Source organism: Mobula hypostoma, chromosome 9 (genome assembly GCF_963921235.1).
Source record: "Mobula hypostoma chromosome 9, sMobHyp1.1, whole genome shotgun sequence".
NCBI classification, from domain to species: domain Eukaryota; kingdom Metazoa; phylum Chordata; class Chondrichthyes; order Myliobatiformes; family Myliobatidae; genus Mobula; species Mobula hypostoma.
The window spans coordinates 15,332,728-15,359,556 of NC_086105.1; positions in this window are offsets into that span (position 1 = coordinate 15,332,728).

Here is a 26,829-nt window from a genome sequence, read left to right on the forward strand (position 1 = left end):
GAAAGCACCCAACTCCTTTATGCTTACCGCTCTCTGTGCACTTCCGGTCAGCCCGAACGGTCTGGAAGCCATCTATGGAAAAGTTTTGATCGGGTATGTCCTCGTGCAGCCCCGTTCCAGTCAAACACAGCACACTGCACTCCCGAAATGTTCTCTGACGCCTGGCTAGCACCGTGAACTCGTCCATTTTATTACCCACCGAACTCCTCTTCTCCTTAAGTCTCTGTTGTCTCGACCCGGTCCTCTTTCCTCGACTTTGTGATCCCCCTCTGCATCCTCTGTGTGTTTTCCTCCAGACTTCAGCAGGGGTGTCCGCCGCTCTGCTCGCTAAACCAGCCGGCATAAGCGCAAACAGCTGGTCCCTGGAATAAACAATGCAACCATGCTTCTGCCCCGCTAATGAGACATGTCGGAATGTAACTACTTCCAGCGCTAAAAACCCAAATAAGACTCTCTCTACCAGCATATTAGAGAGGGTGCAGGCTTATTATGTCTTATGGTTTTACTTCAGTCATAACTCTTTGCTTCCTGCCAATCCATTAGTTTTGAATCCACCTGCTGCCTTCTTTTGAATCCCAGGGCCTTTTACCTTTCCAATGTGCATGTTATATGGACCTTGTCAAAAGCTTTGCTAAAGTCTATAAAGACTACATCAATCACACTAAACCCATGGATTCTTCCATGCCTCCAAGAACTTTGATCAGGATTGTCAGACACAATCATCCCTTAACAAACATGCTGGCAGCTTCTGATTTGCCTGATTATTCTTGATTTAGTAATTAATTAATTCATTCATTCATTCATTCATTCATAGTTTTTCTGTTCATTCTCTCCTCATAATTTTCTTACCACCATTGTTAAGCTGACCATCTTATTTTAACTGGTTTAGCTTTCTCATTTTTAAAGAAAAGCACCATTCTCACCATCCCCCACTCGAACAGCACCACACTTATTGCAATGAAAAATTAAAAATTACAATCATTATTTGCTCCATTTATCAAAAATGCCAAACATTTAACTTTCTGTTTTTTTAATTTTTATCTAAATTAATATTTCACCCTTTACTGCATTAATCACCCATTTCTTTTGTGGATGAAGATTCAACATTGTTCAGGCAGCCTGTTTGCCTTGCAAATTTCCTTTTTAATTTCTCTCCTGATCTTTTATCTTTTAGTCTTTCTGCACAGTTCAGCTCTTGGTATGTCACATAAGTCAGAATCAGAATCAGGTTTAATATCACCGGCATATGTTGTGAATTTTTTTGTTTTTTGTGGCAGCAGTATATTGCAATACATGATAATAAAAACTGTGAATTGCAGCAAATAAACTATATATAAAATAGTTGAATAAGTCATGCAAATAAAGTAGTGAGATGGTGTTCATGGGTTCAATGTCCTTTCAGAATTCTGCTGTCAGAGGGGAAGAAGCTGTTCCTGAATCATTGAATGTGTGCCTTCAGGCTCCAATACCTCCTTTCTGATGGTAGTAATGAGAGGAAGCCATATCCTGGGTGATGGGGGTCCTTAATGATGGACACCGCCTTTCTGAGGTATTGCTCCTTGAAGTTGTCTTGGATGCTACGGAGGCTGGTGTCTATGATGGAGCTAACTGAGTCCGCAACTTTCTGCACCTTCTTTCCAGTAGCACAGGGTCGAAAGGGTCCTGAAGAATGTTCTTGGCCCAAAACTGCGACTATTTATGCACCTCCATTGATGCTGCCTGACCTGCTGAGCTCCCCCAGCATTTTGTATGTTGCCTCTTTTTGCATCATTGTATTCTCCTCTTTAGAGTCCCATCATATTACCTAATGAAACACATCTACTCTAAACCAGGGGTTCCAACATCTTTTATGCCAAGGACAAATACCATTAATCAAGGGGTCTGTGGAACCTCTGGTAGCAACTCTTTCCATCTCCTTCTTGAGAGCCTGATTCAAGAGAGGTTTCCACTCTACCTTTGCTAGATCATATCCCACACATGGACTGAGGAAAAATATTTACTGTTGACTTATTATTTTTCATAATCACTTCCACCTGACAACCTTCATTATAAAAACTGAGGAAAGAGTCAGTTCCTTTTTTGATGGCTTTATTCATTCTGAATAAAAAGTTCTTTTCAATCCATTGTAAGAATTCTGCTTTGTTTTTACTTTTGATTGTTTCTGTTTACTTAGCTAGTGGTTATTGATACTGCTATCACATATTTAGTTCTTCATTTTTCAGACATGGATGTCACAGGCAGAACCAACATTTAATGCAAACCCAAGTTACCCTTGACATGATGAGATATAAGATTACCTTTATATATCACACTTGCATCAAGACATACTGAGAAATGTGTCATTTGTGTCAAATCAAATCAATGAGGATTGTAAACTTGAGGAAATCTGCAGATGCTGGAATTTCAAGCAACACACATAAAAATTGCTGGTGGAATGCAGCAGGCCAGGCAGCATCTATAGGAAGAGGTACAGTCGATGTTTCGGGCCGAGACCCTTCGTCAGGACTAACTGAAAGAAGAGATAGTAAGAGATTTGAAAGTGGGAGGGGGAGGGGGAGATCCAAAGTTATAGGAGAAGACAGGAGGGGGAGGGATGGAGCCAAGAGCTGGACAGGTGATTGGCAAAAGGGATATGAGAGGATCATGGGACAGGAGGCCTAGGGAGAAAGAAAGGGGGAGAGGGAAAAAGCCCAGAGGATGGGCAAGGGGTATAGTCAGAGTGACAGAGGGAGAAAAAGGAGAGGGGAAAAAAAAAAAAAAATTAATTAATTAATTAATAGATAGATAGATAAGTAGATAGATAGATAGCAGATGGGGTACGAAGGGAAGGTGGGGCGTTAACGGAAGTTAGAGAAGTCAATGTTCATGCCATCAGGTTGAAGGCTACCAAGACGGAATATAAGGTGTTGTTCCTCCAACCTGAGTGTGGCTTCATCTTGACTATGGAAGAGGCCATAGATAGACATATCAGAATGGGAATGGGACATGGAATTAAAATGTTTGGCCACTGGGAGATCCTGCTTTCTCTGGTGGACAGAGCGTAGGTGTTCAGCGAAATGGTCTCCCAGCCTGTGTCGGGTCTCACCAATACATAGAAGGCCGCATCGGGAGCACCAGACGCAGTATATCACCCCAGCCGACTCACAGGTGAAGTGTCACCTCACCTGGAAGGACTGTCTGGGACCCTGAATGGTGGTGAGGGAGGAAGTGAAAGGGCATGTGTAGCACTTGTTCCGCTTACAAGGATAAGTGCCGGGAGGGAGATCGGTGGGAAGGGATGGGGGGTGACGAATGGACAATGGAGTCACGTAGGGAGCAATCCCTGCGGAAATCAGAGAGAGTGGGGGAGGGAAAGATGTCTACTATAAGCCTACGGACTCTCACAGATACCTGGACTATTCCTCTTCTCACCCTGTCTCCTGAAAGTACGCCATCCCCTTCTCGCAATTCCTCCGTCTCTGCTGCATCTGCTCTCAGTATGGGACTTTTCATTCCAGGATGAAGGAGATGTCCTCCTTTTTTAAAGAAAGGGGCTTCCCTTCCTCCACTATCAACTCTGCTTTCAAACGCATCTCCCCCATTTCACGCAAATCTGCTCTCATCCCGTCCTCCCACCACCCCACTAGGAATAGGATTCCCCTTGTCCTCACCTACCACCCCACCAGCCTCCATAATTCTCCATAACTTCTGCCACCTCCAACAGGAACCCACCATAAGCACATCTTTCCCTCTCCCCCCACCGGCTTTCCGCAGGGATCGCTCCCTACACGACTCCCTTGTCCATTCGTTCCCCCCATCCCCTCCCACCGATCTCCCTCCCGGCACTTATCCTTGTAAGCGGAACAAGTGCTACACATGCCCTTACACTTCCTCCCTCACCACCATTCAGGGTCCCAGACAGTCCTTCCAGGTGAGGTGACGCTTCACCTGTGAGTCGGCTGGGGTGATATACTGCGTCTGGTGCTCCCCATGCGGCCTTCTATATATTGGCGAGACCTGACGCAGGCTGTGAGACCATTTCGCTAAACACCTATGCTCTGTCCGCCAGAGAAAGCAAGATCTCCCAGTGGCCACACATTTTAATTCCACGTCCCATTCCCATTCTGATATGTCTATCCACAGCCTCCTCTACTGTAAAGATGAAGCCACACTCAGGTTGGAGGAACAACACCTTATATTCCGTCTGGGTAGCCCCCAACCCTCCAACCTGATGGCATGGACATTAACTTCTCTAACTTCTGTTAATGCCCCACCTCCCCTTCATACCCCGTCCGTTATTTATTTATTTATTGTTTTTATTGTTTTTTTTTTCTCTCTCTCCTTTTTCTACCTCTGTCCCTCTCACTACACTCCTTGCCCATCCTCTGGGCTCCCCTCCCCCTTTCTTTCTCCCTAGGCCTCCCGTCCCATAATCCTCTCCCTTCTCCAGCTTCGTATCCCTTTTGCCAATCAACTTTCCAGCTCTTAGCTCCATCCCTCCCCCTCCTCCTGTCATTTCGGATCTCCCCCTCCCCCTTTCAAATCTCTTACTATCCCTTCTTTCAGTTCGTCCTGACAAAGGGTCTCGGCCCAAAACAGCGACTGTACCTCTTCCTATAGTTGCTGCCTGGCCTGCTGCGTTCACCAGCAATTTTTACGTGTTCAGTGAAGCTTGTGCTGGGCAGCCCACAAGTTGTCACCGTCACCAACGTAGCATGCCCACAATTTACAAACACTAACCTGTACATCTTTAGGATGTGGGTGGAAACCAGATCTCCTGGAGGAAACTCACGCGGTCATGGGGAAAACATACAAACTACTTACAGGGAGTGGCGGGAATTGAACCCCGATCCTATAGCTGGCTCTGTAATAGCATTATGCTAACCACTACACCTCTGTGCCACTCCATGCCCATATACTTTTGCGGTAGTGAGATGCAGTAATTGTGATGGAAGTGCTCCTTAGCTGTGGTGGGGTGGGGAATTCGACAACTTGGTTCCAATGATGATGACGGAAATGCAGCATACATCCAAATGGGCATAGTGTGCCACTTGGTGCAAATAGTGGTATTCAACAGGTAATAGGTTTCAATAGGTACATTTCATGTCAGAGAAACATATACAATATACATCCTGAAATTCTTTTTCTTCGCAAGCATCCACAAAGCATCTCGGGATTACTGCCTGTGCCACGCGACAGTGAGAGTAGGAATGCGATGAGGTGGAGGATAAGTGCGTGGCTGAGGGATTGGAGCAGGGGGCAGGAATTCAAGTTTTTGGATCATTGGGACCTCTTTTGGCGCAGGCGTGACCTGTACAAAAAGGACGGGTTACACTTGAATCCTAGGGGGACCAATACCCTGACAGGGAGATTAGCGGGGGCTACTGAGGTGACTTTAAACTAGAATGGTTGGGGGGTGGGAATCAAATTAAAGAGGCTAGGCGTGAGGAGGTTAGTTCACAACAGGGGGATGGGAACCAGTGCAGAGAGACAGAGGGGTGTAAAGTGAGGGTAGAAGCAAAAAGTACAAAGGAGAAAAGTAAAAGTGGCAGGCCGACAAATCCAGGGCAAGCATTAAAAAGGGCCACTTTTCAACATAATTGTATAAGGGCTAAGAGAGTTGTAAAAGAGCGCCTGAAGGCTTTATGTGTCAATGCAAGGAGCATTCGTAATAAGGTGGATGAATTGAAAGTGCAGATTGTTATTAATGATTATGATATAGTTGGGATCACAGAGACATGGCTCCAGGGTGACCAGGGATGGGAGCTCAACGTTCAGGGATATTCAATATTCAGGAGGGATAGACATGAAGGAAGGGTAGGTGGGGTGGCGTTGCTGGTTAAAGAAGAGATTAACGCAATAGAAAGGAAGAACATAAGCCGGGAAGATGTGGAATCGATATGGGTAGAGCTGCGTAACACCAAGGGGCAGAAGACGCTGGTGGGAGTTGTGTACAGGCCACCTAACAGTAGTAGTGAGGTCGGAGATGGTATTAAACAGGAAATTAGAAATGTGTGCAATAAAGGAACAGCAGTTATAATGGGTGACTTCAATCTACATGTAGACTGGGTGAACCAAATTGGTAAAGGTGCTGAGGAAGAGGATTTCTTGGAATGTATGCGGGATGGTTTTTTGAACCAACATGTCGAGGAACCAACTAGAGAGCAGGCTATTCTGGACTGGGTTTTGAGCAATGAGGAAGGGTTAATTAGCGATCTTGTCGTGAGAGGCCCCTTGGGTAAGAGTGACCATAATATGGTGGAATTCTTCATTAAGATGGAGAGTGACATAGTTAATTCAGAAACAAAGGTTCTGAACTTAAAGAGAGGTAACTTTGAAGGTATGAGACGTGGATTAGCTAAGATAGACTGGCAAATGACACTTAAAGGATTGACGGTGGATATGCAATGGCAAGCATTTAAAGGTTGCATGGATGAACTACAACAATTGTTCATCCCAGTTTGGCAAAAGAATAAATCAAGGAAGGTAGTGCACCCGTGGCTGACAAGAGAAATTAGGGAGAGTATCAATTCCAAAGAAGAAGCATACAAATTAGCCAGAGAAAGTGGCTCACCTGAGGACTGGGAGAAATTCGGAGTTCAGCAGAGGAGGACAAAGGGCTTAATTAGGAAGGGAAAAAAAGATTATGAGAGAAAACTGGCAGGGAACATAAAAATGGACTGTAAAAGCTTTTATAGATATGTAAAAAGGAAAAGACTGGTAAAGACAAATGTAGGTCCCCTGCACACAGAAACAGGTGAATTGATTATGGGGAGCAAGGACATGGCAGACCAATTGAATAATTACTTTGGTTCTGTCTTCACTAAGGAGGACATAAATAATCTTCCAGAAATAGTAAGGGACAGAGGGTCCAGTGAGATGGAGGAACTGAGCGAAATACATGTTAGTAGGGAAGTAGTGTTAGATAAATTGAAGGGGTTGAAGGCAGATAAATCCCCAGGGCCAGATGGTCTGCATCCTAGAGTGCTTAAAGAAGTAGCCCAAGAAATAGTGGATGCATTAGTGATAATTTTTCAAAACTCGTTAGATTCTGGACTAGTTCCTGAGGATTGGAGGGTGGCTAATGTAACCCCACTTTTTAAAAAAGGAGGGAGAGAGAAACCGGGGAATTATAGACCGGTTAGCCTAACATCGGTGGTGGGGAAACTGCTGGAGTCAGTTATCAAGGATGTGATAACAGCACATTTGGAAAGCAGTGAAATGATCGGACAAAGTCAGCATGGATTTGTGAAAGGAAAATCATGTCTGACGAATCTCATAGAATTTTTTGAGGATGTAACTAGTAGAGTGGATAGGGGAGAACCAGTGGATGTGGTATATTTGGATTTTCAAAAGACTTTTGACAAGGTCCCACACAGGAGATTAGTGTGCAAACTTAAAGCACACGGTATTGGGGGTAAGGTATTGGTGTGGGTGGAGAATTGGTTAGCAGACAGGAAGCAAAGAGTGGGAATAAACGGGACCTTTTCAGAATGGCAGGCGGTGACTAGTGGGGTACCGCAAGGCTCAGTGCTGGGACCCCAGTTGTTTACAATATATATTAATGACTTGGATGAGGGAATTAAATGCAGCATCTCCAAGTTTGCGGATGACACGAAGCTGGGTGGCAGTGTTAGCAGTGAGGAGGATGCTAAGAGGATGCAGGGTGAATTGGATAGGTTGGGTGAGTGGGCAAATTCATGGCAGATGCAATTTAATGTGGATAAATGTGAAGTTATCCACTTTGGTGGCAAAAATAGGAAAACAGATTATTATCTGAATGGTGGCCGATTAGGAAAAGGGGAGGTGCAACGAGACCTGGGTGTCATTATACACCAGTCATTGAAAGTGGGCATGCAGGTACAGCAGGCGGTGAAAAAGGCGAATGGTATGCTGGCATTTATAGCGAGAGGATTCGAGTACAGGAGCAGGGAGGTACTACTGCAGTTGTACAAGGCCTTGGTGAGACCACACCTGGAGTATTGTGTGCAGTTTTGGTCCCCTAATCTGAGGAAAGACATCTTTGCCATAGAGGGAGTACAAAGAAGGTTCACCAGATTGATTCCTGGGATGGCAGGACTTTCATATGAAGAAAGACTGGATGAATTAGGCTTGTACTCGTTGGAATTTAGAAGATTGAGGGGGGATCTGATTGAAACGTATAAGATCCTAAAGGGATTGGACAGGCTAGATGCAGGAAGATTGTTCCCGATGTTGGGGAAGTCCAGAACGAGGGGTCACAGTTTGAGGATAGAGGGGAAGCCTTTTAGGACCGAGATTAGGAAAAACTTCTTCACACAGAGAGTGGTGAATCTGTGGAATTCTCTGCCACAGGAAACTGTTGAGGCCAGTTCATTGGCTATATTTAAGAGGGAGTTAGATATGGCCCTTGTGGCTACAGGGGTCAGGGGGTATGGCGGGAAGGCTGGGGCAGGGTTCTGAGTTGGATGATCAGCCATGATCATAATAAATGGCGGTGCAGGCTCGAAGGCTTCTATGTTTCTATGTTTCTAAAAACAGAGGAGTGCCCCAAGGAATGAATGACAGTTAACTGTTAGAACCCTAAAGCCACCCCCCTCCAGCTCCCCCTCACATACACAAATACCAACAAGGCAATGACACCCTCCCACCACTCCCACCAGCAAAAAAAAGCATCAGCGCCCTCCACCAAGCACTCAAGTTTGCAGTAAGCATCAATAAAGACATAGACTTGGAGTACCCCAAAAAGTACTCATTCATCCAGTAATTTGATGTACCACAGGCTCTCTCTCTCCCTAATAAAGGAAAAGAGATGTCCCTGTTTCACAGTTCTGTAATCCTGTAATCTGCTCATCTTTCTGGGAGAGACTGCTGATTTGGCAGGAGATCCTAGAGCAGCTGGATTCAGTAATTGCAATGCATATTGCAGACATTTATACAGCCATGGTTCTCCATTGAAGCAGGGAATGATCTTCCGGCTGGATAGGTACAGATCAATCAGGCTGCTTCATCCTGGATCTGTGTGCTATTGGAGCAGGCTTCATCCAGGCAAGAAGGGAGTGCGTGAGGGAGGGAGGGAAAGCACAAGTGAGAAGAGGAGGGATTGTGAAGGGTCAGAAGAAAGGGAGGGAGACCGAGAGAATGATGTGAGGGGAGAAGAGGAAGGGAGCGCCAAAAGAGGAATAGAATGGGAGAGAGGTGTAAGTAACGAAAGGGAGGAAGACAGGGAACAGAGAAGGAGAGAGTAGGAAGAAGGAAGATGGAAAGAGGGGAAAAGGGGGAAATGAGGATTGAGAGAGCTGGGAGTGAGGTTTAATGGAAGGAAACAAAGAGTGATGTTTCCTACCCTGAATGCATGCGAGTCATTTGGAATTGCTTCTGTGTTTTGTTGCAGTTTTTGACAATTAAATGAATGACTTGATTCTCTTACATAACAGGAATGTAAAAGATAAATAATCATACTCATGCAACATTTACCATGTATATTATATAGGATGCACTTCACAGCATATATTTATGTAACTGTGTAACTCACATAAACAGAATTTCTCATGTTAACATTGTGTAAGAGGCAATATTACCAATCGTAGCTTTCATAAGGTGAAGTAGTGCTATTAGGGATTTATTTTCCTTTGATTCTTTACAATTTAATCTCGGAAGTAACTGCATATCAATGGAATATACCAACTAATTATGAACAAATTTGTTCCCAGTCCAGTATTTTGCTTTAATTTAACACACTGGTCTTCCTAAAGTTAGGGTTAGAAGAGAAGTGGGTGGGCAGAAGTTTATATTAAACCTCAGAACTCTGCTTCAGTTGCAACTAAAGTGGTCACCAAGGTTGTGCAGCCCAGAGCTGTGTGGAGGAGATTCTGGGAATGAAAAGATTTCAGTCATGTACATAAAAATTGAGAGTTTCAAAGCATGAGGGATCTAGACAGGTTAAATTGAAGAGAAGTTGTTACACTGGCAGAAAAGTTTGAGATCTGTAAGATTTCCATTTAATGTAATAGACAAAAGGAAGGCATGAGGAAAGGCTTCTCAAAGTTCAAAGTTCCAAGTAAATGTTATTATCAGAGTACATATATATCACCTTACACAACCCTGAGATTCATTTTCCTGCAGACATACATAGTAACTATAAGAAACACCATGGAATCAAGGAAAGACCACACTCAAAAGGACGGACAAACCACCAAGGTGCAAAAGACAATAAACTGTGCAAATACCGAAAAAAAAGAAATAATAATAAACAAAAGAAAATCTGCAGATGCTGGAAATCCAAAGCTGGAGGAACCCAGCAGGCCAGGCAGCACCTATGGAAAAAAGTACAGTTGACGTTTTGGGCTGAGACCCATCGGCAGGACAAATAATAATAATAAATAAATATCGAGAACATGAAATGAAGAGTACTTGGAAATCAGTCCATAGTTTGTGGGAACAGCTCGGTGATGGGGTGAGTAAAGTTATCTCTACTGGTTCTACAGCTTGATGGTTGGGGGCAATAGCAAATTGTCATAACCCAGAATTCTCTGCCCAATAGGCATATTCAATTGTTTTTTTCAAATGAGAGTCAATTGGACTACTTAAGTGAGACAAAAAAATGTAGAGCCATGGGAAAGGGGCAAATAGTCGACCATAAGGTATAAGAGATAGGAGCAGAATTAGGTCATTTGGCTCGACAAGTCTGCTCCACCTTTCATCATGGCAGATCCATTTCCCTCTCAGCCCCAATCTCCTGCCTTCTCCCCGTAACTCCTCATGCCCTGACTAATCATGAACCTTATCAACCTCTGCCTTAATTATACCCAATGACTTGGCCTCCACAGCCGCATGTGACAATGAATTCCACAGATTCGCCTCTCTCTATCTAAAGAAATTCCTTCTCTTCTCCATTCTAAATGAATGACCCTCTATTCTGAGGCTGTGTCCTCTGGTCTTAGACTCACCCACCGTTGGGAACATCCCCTCTGCATCCATTCTATTGAGGCCTTTCAACATTCGATCAGTTTCAGTGAGAGTCCCTTATTCTTCTAAATTCCAGTGAGTATCGGTCCAGCTCTATCAAATACTTCTTGTATTATAACTCTTTCATTCCTAGGATCACTCTTCTGAACTTCCTCTGAACCCTCTCCAATGTCAGCATGTCCTTGCTGCGATAAGGGACCCAGACAGCTTACAATACTCCACGTGAGGCCTCTCTTTGCTGTTGCAGAGAGCTGGCAAGAGTAAATGGCTTCATCTCATGCTGCTGTGACTATGACTACGATATTATTTTAAAACCTACTTCCCCAGATTCGCTGTTCAAGTTTGTTCATACTTATGTCCAGACATACTGAATATGGGAGCAAGTCATTAAATAAGCGGGACATGGGGGTTTGTCCTTAATTAATATCCTAATTGATATGCACATTAGCAAAGGTCACTGGAGAATAACAGGGAGCAGGGCAATGGTTCATTGTTCTTCTCTGGTACAGGCACTACAGGGGCAACTGTAATGCTCCTAGATGTTATGGTAGCGATCAAATTCAACCATGAAGTGCTTAGAATCCACGAAATGGTCTTGGCCCAAAACGTCAACTGTACTCTTTTTCCACAGATGCTGCCTGGCCTGCTGGTTCCTCCAGCATTTTGTGTGTGTTACTTGGATTTCCAGCTTCTGCAGATTTTCTCTTGTTAGAGCTTAGGATCCACCTGGTCTCTGGACTAACTCATTCTGACCAGCGTGCAGCAGCTTCCTTATCCAAGCTTAGGAATGTAGGACTCCTGTGTCTGTTCACTCTCCTGTGAATCAGACCACTGGGTGACTAGATTCATGCTGTGTCATCCTTCATGCTTCCTCACTTTGCCAAACGGTCAGCTGAGAAATTAGACCAGCAGTTCCTGCTTCGCTGAACTCTGTGCAAATCCGCCTGTTTACTTCAATGGTAAATGCTCATATTCACTCACAAACACTACCATACTAACCAGGTATACGTACTTTTTGTCAGTCTTTGTTATATACCATTTTTCATAAATTCTATTGTATTTCTTTATTTTCTTGTAAAATGCCTGCAAGAAAATAAATCTCGAGGTAGCATTTGGTGACATATACATGTTGGTCATAAATTCATTTTGGACTTGTTGCTGAACAAGCCCAGTGATGTTGTGGGGATGGAACTGGACTCTCTGACGGTGGTGTCTGAGAAGAGGATGCTGTCTAAGTTGCATGCCATCTTGGTCAATGTCTCCCATCCACTACATAATGTACTGGGTGGGCACAGGAGTACATTCAGCCAGAGACTCATTCCACTGAGATGCAACACAGAGCGTCATAGGAAGTCATTCCTGCCTGTGGCCATCAAACTTTACAACTCCTCCCTTGGAGGGTCAGACACCCCGAGCCAATAGGCTGGTCCTAAACTTATTTCCTGGCATAATTTACATATTACTTTAATTATTTATGATTTTATTACTATTTATTATTTATGGTGCAACTGTAACGAAAACCAATTTCCCCCGGGATCAATAAAGTATGACTATGACTGTGAACAAGTGGGATCTTTCCTTTCAAACCAAGTTCTTTTTATGCTTCAAAACTCACAAATGTTATCTGGAAATTGATTCAAATCCAATGTGTACTTAAGTAACATATTAAATTTTGAAGGTTAGAGTCTGCCCTTATTTAATGCCTGAGTCGGCTTGCAAATTCACAGGGGTCACTAGAGAGAAAAAAGAGGCCGGACCAAGTATTTTGAATTCTTGCTGCTAGAAAGCACCTCATAAGCTCAAGCGGTAACAAATGGGCACATGATATTATCCAAAGGCTGACAAAAATCACTAGACCCAACCAGAATACGTGATGCAAAATAGTCCGAAATTATATTTGTGTTCAGCTTCAAGCAGTTATCAGAAACAAAAAAATTCTGAGGAAGCAACACTTCGAAAAGATTTGTTGTCCAGTGTTATTGATCTTGCTAGAGATATCCCTATACCTACAAAGAATACAAATAAACCATAAAAAACCAATAAGAGTATCTGAACCAAAGAAATAATGCCCAAGGGCTTTTTTCCTGTGATAAAAGCATGCATAATTTGAACATCAAATTGAATTTTATTTGCCTCAAACACCTGTAACTACAAGAACTAAAAACTTGCCCGCATAACCTTAGCTGTAATTAGCCATTCCTCATCACTGACCTCAGTATTTATTATAAATGTTGGCAAACAAGAAGACAGTTGAATTATAGTTTCAATATTTATTTAAGCATACTTTAAAATGACGGTAATGTGACAACAAGTCAAAGAATACTACGAGGCATGCTTTGCAATATCTCGTTCTGATTTATAGTAGGTTTGAATGACATTCTTGGGGCTGTGCCAAATAGGTACATTGTTTCTTTCATGTGGTTTGCCTTTCTGAATGGTAATCATTTTTCCTGAGGAATTATTCTCTTGGCAATGAGTGTAGTGTTTCTTACATCCTGAGAAGCACAAGCTGTATCTTGAAAATGTGCTCTTTGGTTAATCCTGTTAAATGTGTCCGGTGGAAGCCTTGAATTGTTCGCTGGGAGTCAGTGTACTTTCTCAATGGAAAACAATGCTATTCGACAACTAGGATTATTATAAGACGGTACCTTCCTATTACAAAAATCTTTACAAGCTGAGGAAAGGAAAATCCTTGCTCATTTGAAAATAAGTGACCAGTTTTGGCAATTTACCTGAGATCAAACCTGCAGAAGATTGTGTCTGGCATGTTTGAACGATACTGTAATGCTTAAGGAACAGTAAATAAATATTGTACCAAGCAATCACTCCCCCAAGAGTCATGGTTTGGAGGCTTGCATGTCTCAGTGGCCTGAAGAGTTACATTGGCTGGAGTCCAGGCTTTGGTTCTTGGTAGGGTCACCCATGGCAAACAGGTCAAAGGGTAGAAGCTGGACTAAGTGTGGTTCACTGGTCCTCCAGGCTCAGGGCTAACAACACCGACTGGTAAAACAAAACTCTTACGGCAACAGCAATGAAGAATCCTTCCACATCTGAGTGCGATGGTATTCCTGAGTCTCCACTTGCATGACTGACAGTAGTGAAAACTAAGAGGAAGTTAATGACACGATGAAGGAAGCCCTGAACACCACCAGAGATGGAGGACCTTCATTGCTGTCCTAAACGCCATTGGCGTAAGAGGCAAAGCCCTCCCACCCCATGCAATTACTGTGGAAGAAAGCAATGCCAAAAAAAAATGCACATGAGATGAATAGATGAAGAGGACAAACAGAATTGGTAAGGGAACTTTTCAAATAAATTATAAATTTTGTTAAGGTATGTGGGAATCCAAGACTTGCTATACTGTGCTACTACAGAGTGTCGTCCAATAGGTTTCAACTCTCCTCGAGTTGGGAAGGGAAATTAATCTATAATTGTTCATCCACATGTAAAGTACAGCAGGTGATGGAAATTCCCTTTCCTTCTATGGCACAGTTGGAGATGCAACATCACGCCTTCTACCTTCTTCTTTCCATTTATCAGGGGAACCAAATAATCTTCCAGACCAAGCAGATTCTTCCAATTTACTGTCAATGCCCACAACCTTCTCTCCTCTACAATAAAGAAATGACACCTTGATACAATAACACCTTGAAGAACACCTCCCTTCAGTCCTGAAGGTGGCCCTGAACTTCCAATTCTCTGTCACTTTAACCGTCCATTCTGATGGTTCTGTCTTTGACCTCCTACATTGTTTCAAAGAAGCCCGAGCACAAGGGCTCGTGAGAATACAACTACAGCTGTGAAGATCCCTGCTGCACCTGATGACCCTGTGATCTCTGTCTCAGAAAGCTGATGTTAGCCTTTTTTTTAAAGAGCGTGAACCCTCACAAGGTGGAAAATCCCAATGGAGTACCTAGTAAGGCTCTGAAAACCTGTGCCAACCAACTGGTGTGAGTATTCAAGAACATTTTCAGCCTCTCACTGCTATGGATAAATGTACCCACTTGCTCAAAAGGCAACAATTATACCAGTGCCTAAGAAGAATAATGCGAGCTGCCTTAGTGACTATTGTGCGTTAGCACTCACATTTAGAGTGATGAAATACTTTGAGAGGATGGTCATGGCTAGACTGAACTGCTACCTCAGCAAGGACCTGGACCCATTGCAATTTGCCTATCGTCACAATAGGTCAACGGCAGACGCAATCTCAAAAGCTCTTCTCATGGCTTTAGACCACCTGAACAACACAAACACCTATGTCAGGATGCTGTTCATTGTCTACAGCTAAACATTTAATACCATCATTCCCACAATTCTGATTGAGAAGTTGCAGAACCTGGACCTCTGTTCCTCCCTCTGCAAATGGATCCTCGATTTCCTAACTGGAAGACCACAATCTGTGTGGGTTGGTGATAACATATCCTCCTCGCTGACAATCAACACTGGTGCACCTCAGGGGTGTGTGGTTAGCCCACTGCTCTATTCTCTGTATACACGTGACTGTGTGGCTAGGCCTAGCTCAAATACCATCTATAAATTTGCTGATGATACAACCATAGTTGGTAGAACCTCAGGTGGTGACAAGAGGGCATACAGGAGTGAGATATGCCAACTAGTGGAGTGGTGTCGCAGCAACAACCTGGCACTCAACGTCAGTAAGACGATAGAGCTGATTGTGGACTTCAAGAAGGGTGAGACGAAGGAGCACATACCAATCCTCATAGAGGGATCAGAAGTGGAGAGAGTGAGCAGTTTCAAGTTCCTGGGTGTCAAGATCTCTGAGGATCTAACCTGGTCCCAACATATCGATGCAGTTATAAAGAAGGCAAGACAGTGGCTATACTTTATTAGGAATCTGAAGAGATCTGGTACATCAACAAATACACTCAAAAACTTCTATTGATGTACCATAAAGAGTATTCTAACAGGCTGCATCACTGTCTGGTATGGGGTGTGGGGTGCTACATCAGAGGAGCAATAGAAGCTACAGACGGTTGTAAATTTAGTCAGATCCATCTTTGGTACTGGCCTACAAAGTACCCAGGATATCTTCAAGAAGCGGTGTCTCAGAAAGGCAGAATCCATTATTAAGGACTTCCAGCACCCAGATCATGCCCTTTTCGCACTGTTACCATCAGGTAGGAGGTACAGAATTGAATTGACTTTATTTCTTACATCCTTCACATACACAAGGAGTAAAATTCTTTACGTTACATCTCCATCTCAATGTGTAATGTGCAATCATAGTAATTTATAATCATTTGTAATAAATAGAGCAGTCAATGCAACATAGAGTACACTCAAATTAGCATGAGTTAATCAGTCTGAGGGCCTGGTGGAAGAAGCTGTCTCGGAGCCTGTTGGTCCTGGCTTTTATGCTGCGGTACCGTTTTCCGGATGGTAGCAGCTGGAATAGATTGTGGTTGGGGTGACTCAGGTCCCCAATGATCCTACAGGCCCTACACAGCTGTCCTTATAAACGCCCTGAAATATGTGAAGTTCACAACTACCGATGAGCTGGGCTATCCACACCACTTTCTGCAGAGTCCTGTGATTAAGGGAGGTACAGTTCCCATACCAGGCAGTAATGCAGCCAGTCAGGATGCTCTCAATTGTACCTCTGTAGAAAGTTCTTAGGATCTGGGGGCCCATACCAAACTTCCTCAACCATCTGAGGTAAAAGAGGCGCTGTTGTCTCTTTTTCCCCACACAGCTGGTGTGTACAGACCACGTGAGGTCCTCGGTGATGTGGATACTGAGCTGTTTACCCTCTCAACCCAGATCCATTGATACCAATAGGGGTTAGCCCATCACCATCCTTCCTGTAATCCACAACCAGCTCCTTTGTTTTTGCGACATTGAGGGAGAGGTTGTTTCCTTGACACCACTGTGTCAGAGAGATGACTCCTTCCCTGTAGGCCACCTCATTATTGTTTGAGATAAGGCCAATCAATGTAGTGTCATTGGCAAATTTAATTAGCAGATTAGAGCTTTGGGTGGCGACACAGTCATGGGTATACAGGGAATAAAGGAGGGGAATTAGTACACAGCCCTGAGGGGCTCCTGTATGGAGAATCAGAGGGGTGGAGGTGAGGGAGCCCACTCTTACCACCTGCTGGCAATCTGACTGGAAGAACAGGATCCAGTTGCACGAGGCAGGGTCAAGGCCGAGGTCTCTGAGCTTCTTGTCGGGTCTAGATGGAACTATAGTGTTGAATGCTGAACTGTAGTCCAAGAACACCCTTCTTCTCCAGATGTGTAAGGACGGTATGTAGAGCAGTGGCTATTGCGTCATCTGTCGATTGGTTGTGTCGGTAGGTGAATTGTAGGGGGTTCAGTTTGGGTGGTAGCGAGCTGCAGCTCTCAAAGCATTTGCTTATTATTGAGGTGTGTGTGACAGGCCGCCAGTCGTTCAGGCAGAAGCCTGAAGGCACACACTCAGCGATTCAGGAATAGCTTCTTCCCCTCTGCCATCCGATTCCTAAATAGACACTGAACCCTTGGACACTCCCTCACTTTTTTAATATATAGTATTTCTGTTTTTTTGCACAACTTTTAATCTATTCAATATACATATACTGTAATTGATTTACTTATTTCTTCTTCTTATTATTATTAGTATTATTATTATTTTATTTTAGGTTTTTTTCCTTCTATATTATGTATTGCATTGAACTGTTGTGGCTAAGTTAACAAATTTCATGTCACATGCAGGTGATAATAAACCTGATTCTGATTCTGGAACTTGAAGAACAACACCTCTCCAAGTAGCATTTCAGCCTTCAGTACTCAACTTCAAGTTCAGCTCTGACAGATAATCAGTCTTTCGTCTCACATTTCCTGCACTTTTTTCACTCCTGTTATTTCTGATTTTGTTTGCCCTCCCTTAATCTACATCTCCTTCAGACACATTTACACCACGTTCTTCCAGTGGGCAAGATCATATTGTGTTATCCAACTGTTTGTCTCCACCCTGTCTAAAACGTTTATTCTCCCTGCCCTTTTCTCTGCAATTTAAAACTTGTTTCATTTCAAAGTTTTCCCAGCTCTGATGTAAGGCAGTTGGCAAACTATATCACTTTGTTGAGTGGTATAGTTGCAGGATTGGTATATTGATGCAGGATCTTGACTCATAACACCGATCAGCTATTTGCCTCCATAGATGTTTCTTGAGGCAATGAGCTCTGCCCGCAGTTTACCTTTCTGCTGCAGTCTGTCATGTCTACATTAATGCTGTTTCTCTCTCCACAAACGCTTCCCGACCTTCTGATTATTTTTTTTAAGATTATGAGAACACTCTTTAATTGTCATTTAGAAATGCATACATGCATTAAGAAATGATACAATGTTTCTCCGGAGTGATATCACAGAAAACAGGACAAACCAAAAACTAACACTGACAGAACCACATAATTATAACATATAGTTACAGCAGTGCAAAGCAATACCATAATTTGATGAAGAACAAACCGTGGGCACGGTAAATAAAGTCTCAAAAGTCCCCGAGTCGATCGACTCCCGAGTCCCCGATAGCAGGCGGCAAAAGGGAGAAACTCCCTGCCATAAACTTCCAGGCACCGTCAACTTGCCGATGCCTTGGAAGCGCCCGACCACAGCCGACACTGAGTCCATCCGTCCGAAAACTTCGAGCTTCCGACCAACCTCTCCGACACAGCCTCTGCCCAGCGCCTTCGACCTCGCCCTGGCCGCTGAAACACGCAAAGCCGAGGATTTCGGGGGCCTTCTGCTCTGGAGATTCCAGTTACCACACAGTAGCAGCGACAGCGAAGCGGGCATTTCAGAAGTTTTCCAGATGTTCCTCCATACTCTCACGTCCGTTTCCATCAAATCAGAATTGTGCACGGTCCCCTACTTGACAGATAACAGACATCACCGCCGTAGAGGCCGCGCTGATTATGAGAACACTCAGTCCTCTTTTATTGTCATTTAGAAATGCATACATGCATTAAGAAATGATACAATGTTTCTCCGGAGTGATATCACAGAAAACAGGCGCCGCCATCTTCTCCTCCTCTATCATTTTCTGATTTTTTTTTATTTCAGCACTGCTGAACTGATATGCTTCATAAAGAAACCTGCAGTCAAAGAGGTCATTTTAATTTGGGCTGTCTGGTCAGACCAGTTAGTTATGGCCTACGTCAAGGTTGGAGGCGAGGGACGGGCTGGTTCAGCTCGCTGCTCAGTGGGGCTTACTTGTCATTATCTGGACTGAGGCTGTGGCTTGCAACTGGTTTGCCTGGTGTTGTGAACTTCAGTCCTGAATGCTGTTTGGTTGTTTTGATTATTTGCACAATTTGTTTTTTTCTCTCTTTCTCCCTGCACACTGGGTGTCCTTTTGTTTTTAATGGGTTCTGTTGGGGTTCTTTGTTTTGTGGAAGCTTGCAAAGAGATGAATCAAAAAGTTGTTTATACTTTGATAATAAAATGTACTTAGACCCTTGAACTTGGTCATATTTTCCAAGAGGTGAACTTCTAGTAGCCAAAACACTACCTTGCTTCAAACTGTTGCCATTTTAATATGCAATAGGAGATTATAAATTGCAACTATTTCAGGTGCGATAATTGAAAAGTGCTAACATATGGACAAATATATTATTGCAATGCATTTCAAACTTTGAAGTTCTAGGTAAATCTATTATCAAAGTACATATATGTCTCCATATACTACTCTGAGATTCATTTTCTTGTAGGCATTCACAAAAACATAATAAAATCAATGAATAAAAACACATAACGAGACCTGGGTGTCATTATACACCAGTCATTGAAAGTGGGCATGCAGGTACAGCAGGCGGTGAAAAAGGCGAATGGTATGCTGGCATTTATAGCGAGAGGATTCGAGTACAGGAGCAGGGAGGTACTACTGCAGTTGTACAAGGCCTTGGTGAGACCACACCTGGAGTATTGTGTGCAGTTTTGGTCCCCTAATCTGAGGAAAGTCATCCTTGCCATAGAGGGAGTACAAAGAAGGTTCACCAGATTGATTCCTGGGATGGCAGGACTTTCATATGAAGAAAGACTGGATGAACTGGGCTTATACTCGTTGGAATTTAGAAGATTGAGGGGGGATCTGATTGAAGCGTGTAAGATCCTAAAGGGATTGGACAGGCTAGATGCAGGAAGATTGTTCCCGATGTTGGGGAAGTCCAGAACGAGGGGCCACAGTTTGAGGATAGAGGGGAAACCTTTTAGGACCGAGATTAGGAAAAACTTCTTCACACAGAGAGTGGTGAATCTATGGAATTTTCTGCCACAGGAAACAGTTGAGGCCAGTTCATTGGCTATATTTAAGAGGGAGTTAGATATGGCCCTTGTGGCTACAGGGGTCAGGGGGTATGGAGGGAAGGCTGGGGCGGGGTTCTGAGTTGGATGATCAGCCATGATCATAATAAATGGCGGGTGCAGGCTCGAAGGGCCGAATGGCCTACTCCTGCACCTATTTTCTATATTTCTATGTTTCTATATAACAAAGATGGACAGGCAACCATTGTGCAAAAGACAAAATACACTTACCACCACACATCTTTAGAAGTTCGTCAAAGTATTAGTTGTTATGCTGAATCTACTTCTCAGGAAGTAGGGGCAATGGTTTGAACTTGCACTGGTATGGAAACACCAGTGAACTTGAATAGAAAATCCTACAAATAGTAGTGGATATGGCCCTGTCCAGCAGGGATAAAGCCCTCCCCACCACTGAGCACATCTACGACGAGTGCTATGGCAGGAACGCAATATCCATCATCAGGGACCTCCCGCCACCCTGGCCATGCTCTTTTCTCACTGCTGCCATCAGGAAGAAGGCACAGGAGCCTCAGGACTCACACCACCAGGTTCAGGAACAGCTATTACCCCCTCAACCATCAGGCTCTTGAACCAGAGGTATTAACTTCACTCAACTTCACTTGCCCCATAAATGAAATGTTCCCACAACCTGGGATCTCACTTTCAAGGATCCTTCATGTCACATCCTTGATATTTATTGCTTATTTAATTATTATTATTTATTTTAATTTATTTTTGTATTCATACAGTTTGTTCCCTTTTGCACACTGATTGCCTGCCTAGTGGTGCAGTCTTTCACTGTAGTTACAGTTACTTGAATTGTTGAGTATGCCCACAAGAAAATGAATCTCAGGGTTGTATATGGTGACATACAGTATATGTATTTCGATAATAAATTTATTTTGAGCTTTGGAAAACTGGGGAAAAATAGAGCTTAATTTTTTCCGCAGTATTTTATGATGTAATCCATTATTTCATTCATAAATTCAGAAGTAAAATGTCTTTGTTATCTAGGCCAATTTTCTCTCCTTCCCATCTCCCAAGGCACTATTCTAGATCAGAAGAATAAGATACCCTGGAATACCTTTCTTCACGTTTTAGGCATGTGAGTTATGCTGCAAATCACTGCCAATTGCCAGGTTTGTGAGGCGACACGCAGAAACACTATTTACGCTTCCATCCAAGAGTTCCGTCAGTCTGCCAGAAGCCTTGAGGAAATTCTCTGTACAAACCTCAGCAGGCTATTTGACAGTAGAGGAATATCAGTCATTAGCCTCCCTCTATCCATAATGAAAAGAAGCCTCTCGCTGTTGGAAGCAGGACCCTGGGCTGATCTCATCCTGCTAACCCAGTTAGTTCAACCTTGCTTTCCCAGACCAGTGAGGATTGCACTGTGTATGTGGCCTTGATATTTAATCATATCACAAGAACAAATTAAATCAAAGCATTAAAGTATCACTTCTAATGCAAATATGAATTGTACGTATACATTTCACTTTTATTACTGCTTATAACAAGTGGTTTTAAGGTGAGGGATTACAGTGATGGGAAGAAAGGATCAGATTTCATCCTTTGTAACACCATGACCTATCACTCCCATGTGCAGGATTAAAAACGATGACATCTGCATATTGCTTACAATATTGCCAGATGTCAAGCTCTTGCACCAGCATGACAGTTCCATTTCCCACAACTTCTAGCCTATGGCCTCTCAGACTGAGACTGGCAAATTACTGCCAATTAGTGCCAAATTATGGGTAGTTTGTGCGATTGACTTATATCTACTGGGAACTATTCGTGTCTGCCAAGTTAATTTTACTTCGAACCCTTAACAACCATCACAGAGAGGAGCCTTTTGTCCCATCTGTTTGGACTGAACTTGATCTCCTCTCCCAGAAATAAAAAGAAGCCTTTGTATCTCATTGCGCTACCCAGTGCCTGGAGATCATAAATTAGAAAATTCAAAATGAAGCCAATGGCATTAACTAACAACAAAGAGAGCAACACTTTTTAAGAGTTAAAGCCATAGCTGCAATTTGTCTGGGCCATTTGTATGTCTATCACAAGCGAACAATTGTATCTTGCTTCAGAATTATTTCATACAATATATTATATCAACCACATATATAGTGATATTAATGTACAGTACTAGTTTTATTAATTCTATTGTAATAGCAGTTCATATGTGAAGCAATGTCAGCTTGTTCTGTAACAATGTGACAGAGTTATAACCTTGTAGAACTATAGCGTACTGGAGGCCACTTGGCCCATCATACCTCTGCTATCTCTCTTCAAGAGCAGCCAAACTACCAGTTCTCCTCCTTTTACTCACATACCCTCTCCTTCAGTTATTTATGAATTTATTTTCCAAAAAACAAAATTAAAAATAACTTCTCACTTCATTCCTTTGGTGTTGTTTGTTCATGAGAGCTTAATAGTCATGCTGCTGAAATCACCACGTTTTTGTTGAAAGCTCAGCAGAGATCACATTTACAAGTGACAGGAATTTCTACCGCATTGCTAGTAAAGTTATAATGGCAGAGTGGAAGCAGCTGAAAGCAAATTCAGGGACCCCATACTTATGTCTTTTATTTTACCAATTAACTCAGCAGTGAAAATAATTTACCTTCACTTTCATAATCGTAGGCAGTGTTATAAAATCTCTACTAAGCTTACTTTGTTCCAATAAGAAACAAATTGACTTTTAAGTCATCGTAACAAAAATTTCCCATCCCTGTTGATTAACTTAAGACACTGCTTTAGGGTTATTGAGCACTTGTCTGTGAAATGAACCTGGTCCTGTAAGAATTAATTAGATTTTAACATTACACTGATATTTGGATATTTCATTTCTTTCCCTTCAGGTGCAAAAGAGAATCCTCACAATTTTATCTTCTTGGGACTTCAAACTGTGGCTATTTAGTTCTTTAAGGAAATTAAAAAGCTTGAGATGAAAGCATCAATAGATAAACTGAGTATCCAAGTCTAATGAACAACACAGGGCTTTATTTTGGCTTTTCAAAAGTCACAGGATTGCTACAAATGAAACAGCAAAACAGACGATTCTCAGAGAAGTACCCATGCAAACACAACATGAGACTAGAAAACCACTTACTATTTTCTGCTGAGAATGACAGTTAATAATCCAACTCTATTTACCAGAACATAACTTACAACCTCATTCCACTGTGAGGAACTTAGACCAGGATTTTGGAAATGCAATGCATGATTTCAATTAAAGTCACTTTTGTAGGAGACCTGCTCCCTACCCTCCAGCCACTCCATAAATATTTACAAATGAAGTTCAAAATTGCACTTTTATCACCTTGGATGAAGTCTTCTCCAATCTGTCATATTTGTTTTAACCTCAGCAGAGGTATGTTATGAAATGAATCAGGGTGTTACTGTTTAGGTTAGTGATTGATTGCAGCCATTTACAGTATAGTAATGTTACTGTTCTGTGTAAATCATTCCACTTATATAGATGATCTTGGTATCTGATTTACATTATTTGAAAATCAAAATTGAAGTACACTGATGTTGCTAGATTGAAGCAACTTGTTTACTAAAAATCTCACATAAATCTATAATTTCTTCCATGTGATGAAAGGAATTTTCAACTTCTTTTTGGCTATTTTCCCGAGTCTCCTTAGCTTATGGAGATATTTTCTTCATGGGTCCTACATTTCCAATGCCATTAACATAAGAGATTCTACAGATACAGGTTTCCCCCGCCATCCGAAGGTAGAGCGTTCCCATGAAATGGTTCGTAAGCCGGAATGTCGTAAAGCGAAGAAGCAATTACCATTTATTTACATGGGAAAATTTTGTGAGCGTTCGCAGACCCAAAAATAACCTACCAAATCATGCCAAATAACACATAAAACCTAAAATAACAGTAACATATAGTAACAGCAGGAGTGATATGATAAATACACAGCCTATATAAAGTAGAAATACTTTCTCACAATCATTGCCTGCACTGTTCTCCGTAGCGAAAATTTCACGCAAGCGCTCTCGGCAGAAACACTCTCTCCAGTAAACTATAAGCTATGAAGCTGCCAAATCATACCAAATAACACGTAAAAATACACAGCCTATATAAAGTAGAAATAATGTATGTACAGTGTAGTATCACTTACGGGAATCGGGAAGACAACGCCGAGCACACTGATGATGGTGTGTTAGGTTGAGTCGTTGGAGGTTGGGGTGGTGCAGTGGCCCCCACCTTCTGGATCGCCGACCGATACCGATTTGTGGAGAATGCAGCGGTAGCCGGGAGGCACACAGCACACCTTTAAGAAAAAAGCCGAAATAAACATGCTAATTAATTAGGTGCTGCCCGGCACGTAATTGTCAGCCCAGATCAGAGGTGATTGCCGATTGCGTTGTCTCTGATCTGGGCCAACAATTACGTGCCGGGCGGCACCTAATTAATTAGCTTGTTTATTTTGGCTTTTTTCTTAAAGATGTGCTGTGTGCCTCCCGGCTACCGCTGCATTCTCCGTGAATCGGTATCGGTCCGCGGCCTGGGGGTTGGCGTGGTGGGACACTGGGGTGTCATCTCATCATCGATCAGGGCAGGCAGCTCGTCTTCTCCTATGACTGCCCGCCTCGATGTCGAAGGTCAAGGTTCGTTGTCTGCTGTGGCTGATGTGGAAGGCTTGCTTGACTGCTTAGCCTTGCGCATTTTTCTATCATACAGTTCTTTGTAAGCACTCAAACCATCTTGCAAATATGCCCTAATCCAACATACCCTTTCAAAATTAAAGTCGTACTTTATCATTGCAGCGAAAATCTCACGCAGTCACTTTCGGTCCGTTCGCTACTGCATTCGGTTTCGATTGTTATCCTTTTCTCTTCCAATCTCATCAGCTCTTCATCTATCAGTTCTTGGTCATGGGATGCCAAAACCTCTTCAACATCATCTTTGTCAACTTCCACAAGCCAGTTTCACTTTGTCCTTATTTGGTTCACTATGAACGCTTAATTATGTTTAGTTTTACGCTAAGTGTAACACCCTTACAAGCTCTTTTAGGCTTTTCCGATACCTTAGAACTCATCTTGCTAACGGCTGCTCACAGGCACATGTTTAAGCAATGCCGGCAAGAATGCCTTTCCGAATCCGGGGGAGAGCGGCTGATCGGGGCGCGCGCGGCCTTTTTTCGTAACAGTGATAACACCTTCTGTTAGCGAAAACAGGTAACTAATGTAGGCCTTTCATAACAATGAGGTTTCGTAAAGCGAACATTCGAAAAGCGGGGGACACCTGTACTGGAAATCATCATCATCATCATTATTTCGTGCCATGTCATATGACTTAGGTGATCATAGTCTACGACCATGTCTGCTTCTGGCAAATTTTTCTACAGAATGGTTCGCTGTTGCCTTCTCAAACAAGAGGAAACAAGAACTGCTGAAGGGTCTCGTCCCGAAATGTCGACTGTACTCTTTTCCTTAGATGCTGCCTGGCCTGCTGAGTTCCTCCAGCATTTTGTGTGTGTTACTTTCCAATATCATTTTTTAAAATCTTTTCCGTTGCCTTTGCATTACCTGTAAATCTTTTTGATAGTATGGTGACCAGAATCAGGATCAGAATTAGAATCATATTTAATATCACTGGGATATGTCGTGAAATTTGTTAAACCTGATTCTAATTCTGGTCACCATATGCAGACAATATTTTGTATGTAGTATGCCATGTTTTGAAGTAGGTTTAACGTTGCTTTCCTAGTTTTCATTTCGATTTCCCAAAGAAATTATCATAGTTCTTTGGCTTCTTTATTTTATTGATCTTGCTAATCTGTAATACACCATTTAGCAGTGATATTTTTGTGCTCATATATTATGTGGCTCTTTCACCCCATCTGTTTGCATTTCTGAATAATAGGCTCAGGGAAACACTTTTGCTGCATCCGTCCCTCAGTATCTTTCCCAGAGAGGAAGAGGTTGAGGATGGTACTGAGGGAGACAGGCAGTGGAAGTGAATGAGACCTAGAATGTCTGTGTCCACCTGTGTACATGTAGTTAGAGGCATCTATGTATAATCAGAATTTGAGCAGGTATTTAGTGTGCATATTTATTACTTACTTACTGCTCATTACAATGGCTGGCGTTTAGGACAGCAATGAAGGTCCTTCTTCCCTGTCCATAGCCACTCAGATGTAGAAGGTTTCTTCATTGCTGTTTCTGAAACAGTTTTGTTTTATGATTCAAGGTTGTTAGCCCTGAGCTGAACCCCCGAGCCTGGAGGATTGGTGGACCATTCTCAGTCTATGCTCTACCCCTTTACGTGTTCAACATGGGTGACCCTACCAACAGCTATGGTCTCACCTTGTCAAGATTATGAGGCAGCCGGTGCACAACAGTTGTCCAGTGTTAAAGGAAAGGGTGTCAAGCATTTTCTACTCTTTACTGTGTGGTAGCAAGTTATCCTTGACCCTAAGGGACTGCCTAAGAATGCTTGATTCTGTTCCCTAGCCACCATCTCTATTCTTACCCCTGGATGAAACTGAATTACACTGCAGGCATACCGACAGAATGTTTGACCAGCTGGGCGTTCACTGAAACCATGGATTTGGCATGTCTCAGATCCCATGC